At 36.4% G+C, this 10134-nt stretch overlaps 1 non-coding gene across 1 annotated transcript; it reads right to left on the bottom strand.

The window, feature by feature from the left end:
* Positions 1-4557: 4557 nt before the first annotated feature.
* On the bottom strand, positions 4558-4685 carry LOC111812237. Its single transcript, XR_002817792.1, has one exon. It is a non-coding gene; the product is annotated as a small nucleolar RNA SNORA35 (small nucleolar RNA).
* Between the last annotated feature and the right edge of the window lie 5449 nt (positions 4686-10134).

The following is a 10134-nucleotide window of genomic DNA, read 5'->3' on the forward strand; positions in this document are numbered from 1 at the left end:
CTGGGTCTCTAGAGGGATTTGTTGTAATGGTGCTTGTAAATAGGATATCATGTCCGCATCTCATACAGCAATTAACCACTAGGAAGAATGTATGCAATGTGTTAAGTATTGAAACTGTCCTACCAATTTGATTTGAAAAAATAAATCAATAAAAAAGATAGTTAAATTAAAAAATATGTCATCATGAAACATTTAGGTCTATATGTTATAGGTACACAAGAAGTACCATAGAACTTAGCATCTAGATTTAAGCTACTTTTTTTTTTATTTAGGACAAGATCTACAAGGTCTACAGGGTCTCACTGCATAGATCAGACTCATAGTGATCCTCCTGTTTACAGCCTACCAAGTGCTGGGATTACAGGCATGTGCTACCACACCCAGTCTCAATCAACTGCTCTCTCAGCATGCCCTGGGGGCAGGGCTGGCAGGCAGGCCCCTGAATTGAACTGCAGCCTCTGTGTCTGCCTAAGTAGTAAAGTTACTTTTGAGAGTCAAACAGATTTTTTTTTTCAGTACCAGCGATTGAATTTAGGACCTTGCACTTGCCAGGCAGGTGCTTAGGCTGCTGAGCCATATCCCTGGCCCCGTATTATTGATAATAATGTGATAAATATAAAGTGTGATTGCCTTGGTAGAACTGGAGTGAATGGTCACCATAAAAGTACTACACTTGTTTAGCACATGTTAAATTGGAATCATCCTATTACTGATTGTACCACTGCCCAGCTGTAGGATATTAATTTGCAGTTTATGGATTACATTGAGTGGTATGACTTCTAAAGTAGAAAACACTTAAGACTCATGGTAACTTGTGAAGTGCTATTTGTTGAATTCTTATATATGCATGTAGGATTTGTTTACAAGTTAGTATTTCTAAAAATATTCACTCATTTCATTACTTTCATTTTTCTATGCATTTCTGTACATCTTCATCATAATGACTAACATTAATTTTAAAATTAGTGGGCTTCACTAGAACATTTACATACATTCATTGCTCACATACACCTTCAGTTTTGCCCTCCACGCACCTCCCCTCTTTACTCCCTCCTCTATGGTTTTACTCTTTTTTTTTTTCTAGTACTGGGGATTGAACTCAGGACCCTGCACTTGCTGGGCAAGCACTTATTCTACTGAGCTATCTCCCCGGCCCTGTTGTCTTACTCTTAAAGTTCTGAGGATAAAGTTAAATGCAAAATTTTGTTGGTCCAGTTTTAGTCATTCCAGTACTGAGAATACAGCACAGACTGAAAATCTTGGCACTGACTTTAACTCCTTCCCAGTGGTAAAATATGAAATCTGGTGACTTTTTATGTGAGGAAGGAGAGGTGGGATGATGTTGGGACCTATGGATAAAGAAGCCCAAATTTGAAATTTAGAAATAGTTTGAAACACCCTTTTCAAAAAGAATGAAGATGCACATTGTGATTTTCTGTTTCTTTTGTGAGAAATTATGGAAGAATTAGTAATGGGGAAAAAGTATATCTTTGATAAATTTATGTCTCAGTAATGTCTAAAATTTGATAGCATTATCCTACCATTGATCTATCTATCTATCTATCTATCTATCTATCTATCTATCTATCTATCTATTTGATTATCCACCATTGATCTAGAGAGAATATCTTTGAACATTTTAATAAAATACATCATTGAATTGATTTCTGTTAAGAAATAATCAAATACTGTGTAGTAATGCACATTTATAGACTCAGCTGCACTGGTAATTGAGGCCAGAGGATTGTTTATCCCAAGAGTGGGAGGCCACATAGGCAGCATAGCAAGAGCCTCACCTCATTCATAAGTAAGCAAGGACAGAAAGAAACAGAAAGCAAGCAAGCAAGCAAGTAAGCAAGCAAGAAAGAAACTTGTTTTGATAGAATTTTTATCATATCAAAAAATGTTATTTTTATGTTCAGATAAAAAACAAAGGTTCAGAAATTCCAAACAGAGCAGTCCATAGATTCAATTTATTAATGGGTTAAATGAGAGATTTAATGATAAAAATACTGTGCAATAGGATGAATTTTAAACACTTGAACAATGGCAGTTAAACCATCTGCTACAGATAGAAATTTGCTATCTTGACAGTAACAAAAAACAAACAGGCAAGAGAGATACAGCAAGAGAGCAAGAGAGTCAATGAAACAAGGGAAGGAACATTTCTTAGATAAATTGTTTTGCCATTGAATAGCACATTCTATATAAATAACACTTCACTCAAATATAGGCAGATGTTTGTAGCAAAAAGAAAGCTTAGTCTTTATCACAAAAACTCTTCTATATTATGAGATTATCTAAATAATGATGCTTTTTATTTCTCACAGTTCCAAATGATATTAAAGTAGACCAGCAGGAAAAAAAAATCCAAATAGCAAAAATAATTACAAAGGAAACAAAATAGCAAGCTGCCCTTAGAAAAAATGCTGAGGAAAAGATGTGTTGACAGATTCTCACCTGCCCACATAGACCTCTAAGACAAGCCTCAGCACCATATTATTTTAAGAAATTAAGTTTTAAATATCTATTTTAAAGACTGCTTTCTCACATGTCATTATCAGTGGAATATTTATGGGTATGACTGGCGGTGGAGGATGTTCTGCTTTAAAATGATAAAAGGAAAATATTAAAACTCTGTCATTATAACACATTCATTCACAAGGTCAGTAGGTCACATGAACACTTTACCTTACCAGATTTCTAAGAAAAAAAAATATATATTTATTTTCAATTCAAAAGGAGGGAAAAAAAAGGAGGCTAGTCTCTGAAACCTCAAAACAAGGAAGTTTATATAAAGTCACATAGCCTTTCGTCTCCCATTTCATATTAACTACACACTTGACATTCAAATGCTTTTTTATCTTTGATTCAGTAGCATTAATGAGGTATTACTTGACAGAAGAATTTTAAAAATATATTTTGAAATACGGGCTAGAAGAGTCATGGTTTATCCATACCAATTGCCAGGAAAAATGTGGTTTTAAAACTGGTTTTATATGGGGTCCGCGAGATAGCTCAGAGGTCTAAAGGGCCTACTTAGGCAAGCTTAGGCAGGCCCAGGGGACCGCGGTGCGAACACTAGCATCATATACCACGCCAGGCCCACCCTCAGGAAGGGCTGAGCCAGCCAAAAACAAACTGGTTTTGTACATCAATCAATGAAGATTTAGTTATACTGATATAGATCACGTCTATTATCCAAAAAATTGGAAGATTCCAATCTTAACACCAAAGGTACAAGTCATATACCTTCTTTTATAATGCTGACCTAGTTATTAGAATATAAATAAAACTTAAGATTAGACATATGAGCCTAATAGAAGACCCCTGATGCCATTTCCTGAAAGGCAAATTTACCACCCATCACATTAACACATGAAAAATGTGAAGTCTCTGTTCAGTGTAGTTATTTTAATTAGGTCTCTTGTCATTGATTCGTCTTTGATAAAACTTTTTTTTAGATTTTAGACTTTATATTTTATTTAGTAATTCAAACACGCCTTATATTCTTACATATGGTGCTGAAAATATGGCACCCAGTTTTCTAGAGCATTCCTCTAGTTTGTGTTACAAAAATTGATGACAGGCTTAAATTCCATAAATTTATCTATCAGTGGTTATTCTTGAGCTTCTATTTTGTGTAAGACACTGGGCTACACGGTGTGGTAAGCACTAAAATGTGTAAGAAGATAGACTCTTGCTTTCAAAATGTTTACCAACTAGATACTAATAAGATAACTGAATGAAAAAATGAGAAATTAATCATTGCCCCAATATGTGGCAGAAGAGATTAAAGGGGAGTTGAGGATTCAAAGCTTTGTTTTTCTTGTGTATTTGGTACAGGGTCTTATATGCAGCTGGGACTCATAATGATCCTCCCGTTTTCAGCTTCCCCAGGGCTGGGATTACAGGCATGCGCCACCATGCCCAGTCTTGTTGGCCAACTCAGAGCACTCAGCTGATGGCTAGTCAAGAAACCAGTAGAGGGGGCCTGCCCCTTAACTCAGTTCTTTAAGCGGCTGCTTCAACAAAGGAATCAGGCTCAGGTTGCTGTGGTTCGATCCCCACAACTCAAGCCAGCCAAAACTGCCCTGAAGGCATTCGGAGCAAAAACAAAACAAAACAAAACAAAACAAAACAAAACAACAAAAAACAAAACCAGAAGAAATGTGGAACAAATAAAATATATGGGATTCAATATCTTCAAGATTATAATCTTTCAAAAAGCCACTTAACTCTGTTGCACAAGCACTGAAGGGGCAATTTGTCAAGAAATTTAAATGAGTTTATACTTTTATAGAATTACCATGACAATCTCAAATTATTGCAGTGGTATCAAACTTATTTTACGAACTACAGCACTGAGTCCAAGAAGAGTCAATTAAATTGCTGAGTCTCACAGCTAGTAAGGCTAATAATATACTAGGAAGGGTAACATTTATTGAGTACCTGCTATTAACCTGGTGTACACACTGTGATTACCTTTCTATAGCAATCACAGGCACTCTATTTGTCTCTCTACTCTTTCCCTTTGTGTAGACAGTGTCACATGAGGAATGTACCCACCTGCATGCAGGAGCAGTCCACAGTGTGACTCTCCCAGCTTATGGAGGGATTTGCTTTTGCACTGGTCGATGCCCAGTTGGACAAGGGAAAGTCCGCTGAGTCACTTTCCAGTGCTCTAGACAGCTGAGCTGCAGTTGCAACCTTGTGCTCTGTGCAGAAGAGATCAATAGTAACTGCTTCATTGACTGCTGTGAGGATTGGAAGAAGTAACTTGTAGAGTCCAGTTCCTGGCATCAATAATAGTTATTCTCACAGTTAAACATCTCCCTAATTGCCACAGGCAATTATCTTTGTCTTTTTCAAATTGCCATTTTTGAGGTTTCAGCTAAAGTTTTGTAGTTAATTTTTAATAGATAATTCTACATTTTCTACTCTTATACTTTTCCCTTATCAAAGCAAACTTCTTTCAAACTTAAAAGTTTATGTTGGTTTAAATATGGAATAACTACTTACAATTATCTAACAAGAACTTGTAGATCATTGTCCTTGAATTACAAAAAGATAATGACACATTTTTCTTGTGCATCTGGAAGGCACTCACATTCTTTCAAATAGATAAAACAAAAACTCTGCCCATTTTATGCACCTTGCATTGCTTTTCTTGGCTATTTCTGAGAAGCTGCCATCTCTAGCAGCTGCCTGAAAATAATTATTATCTTCTTCCAGTCTTTGTTTCATTAGGTAAGCAAATATTTATTGATTCAATTTTATGGACCAAGCACTACTTTAAAATAATGGTGTTCCCCAAACCACTTGTCTATTTCCATAGTCACCTTTACTTCTGTCCCAGCTTGGCATGTTGCCTTATTAGGTGGTGCCCATTGGGTGCTTAGTCACCTTTATTTTTATTTTAATTTAATTAATTAATTTATTTAGTAGAACCGGGGATTGAACTCAGGCCCTTGTGCTTGCCAGGCAAGTACTTATTCTACTGAGCTATCTCCCCAGCCCCTTAGCCATCTTTGTATTCCACGGGTTTAGCCTCAATTGTACAGAATGGGATTAATAATGACTCGGTTTATGAATCACTGTTATCATCTTGTCACCCTTGACTCCCTGGTATAATTAATTCATTTTTAAAAAATATTCTATATGCAGTGTAAATGTTTGAATTTAGGAAACAATGGCAACATTTTTTCAAGTAGTTGTACAAATCTATACCTCTGTTCATAATGCCTAGGTGATCCAAGTGTTTCCCATTCCCATAAATGCTTGGTTCATTCAGATGTAAAAATTATTAATATAATTGCTATAAAATCTTCCATTTCTATTTTACTTGTCCTCCTATAGTATAATGAAATTGGTCCCCCAAAGTTGAAATTTGGAACTTTGAACACTTGAAATAGAATGGAATAAATAAAATGCCAGAATTTTCTCAGCAAAATGAGAATGACAGGTGATATTCTAGGCACTTCTAGGCTAAGGATTTTTAAAATAAGAAGGAAGAAAACAATTTCAAAGTGAGTATAACCAATCTTGGGAGTAGAAATAAAAGTATATTCCAGGAATTATGATGTGTAGACTTATCTGACTCATAAAAGGACATATCTTCCTGTCTAAAATAGATTAATGACAAGTCAGAGGCAAAAATATGAATTAACCCTGTTTTTCAAGAATTGTTTTCTGATAGCTCAGTGAATTCCAAATAGCTCAGTGGATTAAAGCGCCTGCAAGCAGGCACAGGGGTCAGGGGTTCGATCCCCAGGCCTGCAGTGCCGGCCCTTCCCCTGGGGCACTCTGAGACAGCAATTGACACTGGGCGTGGTGGCACATGCCTGTAATCCCAGCTCTTGGGAGGCTTTAAACAGGTGGATCACTATGAGTCTGATCTAGTAGTGAGACCCTGAACACCCTGTAGCCCCTTCGCTAAAGTACAAAAAAAAAAAAAAAAGAGTTGTTTTCTGTTTTTTTCTTTTACTTTTCAGATTCTATTTCTAATTTGTTTATAAACTGTTTTTTAAATAATAGGATGACAGGTACTATTTTGCATATGAGATCACTTAATGAATATACATACAGAAAGATGGAAAATAACATAAGATTGTTTCTTTTCTTTTAAGGTTGTTTCTTGATGGTGGGGTGACATTGTTTACATTTCCTTTAGGAGACATTCATTTCTGAAGCGGTAGTCTCATGTAGTTCATTATTTAGAAGAATCCATGTTCATTATACCACAGTTCTGAAATGCTATTGTGGTGCTCACAGTAGTTGTTTTATATATATGTTAGCAGCAGCCTAATCCTAAATTATAATATGCATTTCAATGTGGTTGTGTATCAAAATGCAACTTTGTAGTAGACATAATTCACCTAAAAGTAATTCAGCCAAGATTGTTACTTGATTAATGGGTGTCATTCTACTACTGTCTTTGATGATGTACCACTATTTTTACTATGTCTAATGCCTTAAATAATCTTATGTTCTTGCCCAAAACTAATTGCAATCATATCATTAAATTCTTTTTGTTTACTTGGGAGATGAAATTCCACGTGGCTAATGTCTAAACAGACAATAGTTCCTTAACATAAAGAGATCAGGATAAAAGACACCTGCTTTTCTGAGACATAAAATAGCTACAATTTAAGTACTACTCCTAAAGAAGGAGGCAGTTCACATCCTTTAAGTATTTACATCAAATTTTGGGTATACCAAGCATTAGAGGAACATTTCTGCTGCAAAGCTAACGACTAGCTGGGCATGGTGCTGTACACTTGTAATCCCTGCACTCTGCATGCCCGAAGCAGGAAGAGCAAGTTTGACCCTATACTAAACTACTCTGTGAATTAGCAAGAACTTGTCTCAAAACAGAAAATAAAAAAAGGCTGGAGGTGCAGCTCAGTTTGATGGCACTAGATTGAATATTTGTTGCTGAAGAAAAGAATTAGTTGCTGGCCTTATAAAATACTGATATTATAGATCATAACTAGTTGATCAGACTAGTGAACTAAAGTTATTACCAAAATCCAACAGGCATTCCTTTGTATTTCATTCTTGTATGGTGTGGCAGAGACCTAATGAGTACTGCATTCTTTAAGCAGACTTATGAACTTTACCTTCTCATTGGCAATATGTTTTGGTAAGAAACTCTATCATGGTCAATACAGAGGGTTTTTTTTTTCAGTATTACTACCTATTTGACAGAAAAATCAGAGTGTCTCTCTGGCTTACTTGTACTACAACCTTGTTGAAAAAATAATTTGATCAAGCAGCAAATATTTATGGCATGACTGCCACGTGCAAGATACTGATGTAAGGGTTTGGATTGAGCAGAATTCAAGAAGATAGGGAAATAATGCATCCTGATTCCCGAGTGCATTTCCTGATGGTACTGCTGAAATGCATGCAGCCTTCTTTGATTCTTTCCTTCTTTGTATAGGTGTAATCCTTCTAGGTTACCTTCTCTTGGTTTTATTTTAATTACTCTTATCTCACTAATAAGATTGTGGGAAAAAAATTGTGAGCAATTTAGGATGTCAGAGAACTTTTGGATGCTTATCTGCAACCCTCATAATTCCTGATAGTTCTAATCATACTGTCATATGTAATTGTTCTCCATAATTACTTTGGCATATTCAAGCATAAATCATCTCAACTCTTTAGTTCGCTCATTCTTTTGTATAACTTCCATAAACACAGTTGAAGAAAACTTTGATGGAATTCAGTGTATCAGCACCAAACAGTAGTTCTGGGGCTCTTCTGTAAATCTGAGGTTTATTGCAAATTGTGTGAAAATTTCAGAGCAATAAACAAATCCCTATGATGGAGTATTTTGATTTATTAATTTTAAAAGCAGCAGTTTGCTTTTAAAATTAGGTTGCATCATTTTTAGTTCTAATGCAAACTTAACGCACTGCCTATTAATGTGGAAAGGCAAAAATAATGATCTTGGATCTGTATAATTTTCCCAAAAAATAAACTGAGAACTTTATGTTCTCTGGAGCATGACATCATAAAGTGTAATGAAGACAGAGCTGCTGGATCTGTATTCTGCCAACTATTTCTATCCAACTTGCCACTGACCTTTCCCTGAAGGCCTCAGAAGGCCTTGTTATCTTTTTCCTTTCCTCTAATTTAAAGAATATTCCTTCTTACAGCTATAACTCTGTCATAGGAAACCTGAATCAGTGAACTGTGAAAGAGGGATAAAAATATTTTTAGATGACAGAAGTCAATGCAGGATAGTGCTATCAAAGAACATCATCATCTCAGAGTAGGTCATGGTTTATAATGTGAGGTACAGAGAAATGAGGTACAAATGACATTAGTTTTCTCTATTCTGTGTGCTTTAATGTCTCCCTCTACGATCTAACAGATAAAGAATTTCCCAAACCTGTGGATATTGAGACGATGAACTCAATTTAACTTTTTCTAAGAGGTTGTATACATAGCAGGCAGGACATTAAATAGATTGCCAGTTTTTGGAAGTTGTGACTTGGAGCAACCTCCCATGCCAGGCCTACTCTAGCACTGGATGAGTCTGTGGTCACCAGATGGTAGGGGACTTCTGTGACAGAGCACTATGCCACCTCAGCAGAACTGTGAGAAGCCAGTGCTGTATGTCTAAGGACTTAAGGAGTTTCACTTTGGAAGTGCTACAGTGAAGATCTTCGGGGTCGAGGATATAGCTCAGCAAGTGCCACGTCCTGAGTCTGATTCCTGGTGCAAAAACCAAAAACCATTATGAAGGCCCTCTACTTACCACCTCCATACACTCTCATCTCCTGTGTCCCACTGTTTCTCTGCTTACTGAGTATAATGCAGCAAAGCACAGCTCCATCGACCCCACCTCATTCATTGCTCTATGATTTCCAAGCTTTTTCTAAAGCTCCTCGAATTCATCACAAACTTTGAAAAATGCTTCCTCCCTCTTCACTGTTGAGCTCAGAACCACTTCTTATGCTCTATTTCAAGATAAGTGAATCCTATCTCACTATGCATTTTTTTCTCACTGGCTTTATACTTTCTTTCCCTAAGTCATCTTATCAATGATAACTCTTGGTTGATTTCTTTGGAACTGGGAATGGCACTCAGGACCCCGTGCTTGCTGGGTGGGTTCTGTGCCACTGAGCTATATTCCCAGCCCAATAATAACCTTTTGACTAAATATGTTTTTCATGTAGACGCACTCTAAAAATGTATTTTCTAGTCTTGCCTTTATTTGTCAAATTTGGAGAAGACCTTGAAATATCAGGGTTTTTTTTAAAAACAACTAGAGATACATGATCATAACTTCCCTTTTAGAATCCCCTTCCAGAATCAGAAATCGTGGTTAGTCAATAGCAGAAAGCTCTGTTTTTTTTTTAAGATGATAAAATGAAATTTATTCCAGGAATGCAAAATGTGGTTCATTGGGGGAGAAGAATTGTATGATCACCCTCACCAAGAAAGCTCTATTTATAAACTCAATGTTTGTCTTTTTCCTTGGTTTCTTTGAGACAGGGTCTCACTATACAGTCCAGGTTGGCCTTGAACTTGTAGTGATCCTGCTGCTCAGCCTCCTGAGTGCTGGGATTATAATCATACACCACCATGCTCAGTTCATTTTTCTTATTACTTAAATGCATA

The sequence above is a fragment of the Octodon degus genome, unplaced genomic scaffold (genome assembly GCF_000260255.1).
Source record: "Octodon degus isolate 3935 unplaced genomic scaffold, OctDeg1.0 scaffold00117, whole genome shotgun sequence".
Taxonomy (NCBI): domain Eukaryota; kingdom Metazoa; phylum Chordata; class Mammalia; order Rodentia; family Octodontidae; genus Octodon; species Octodon degus.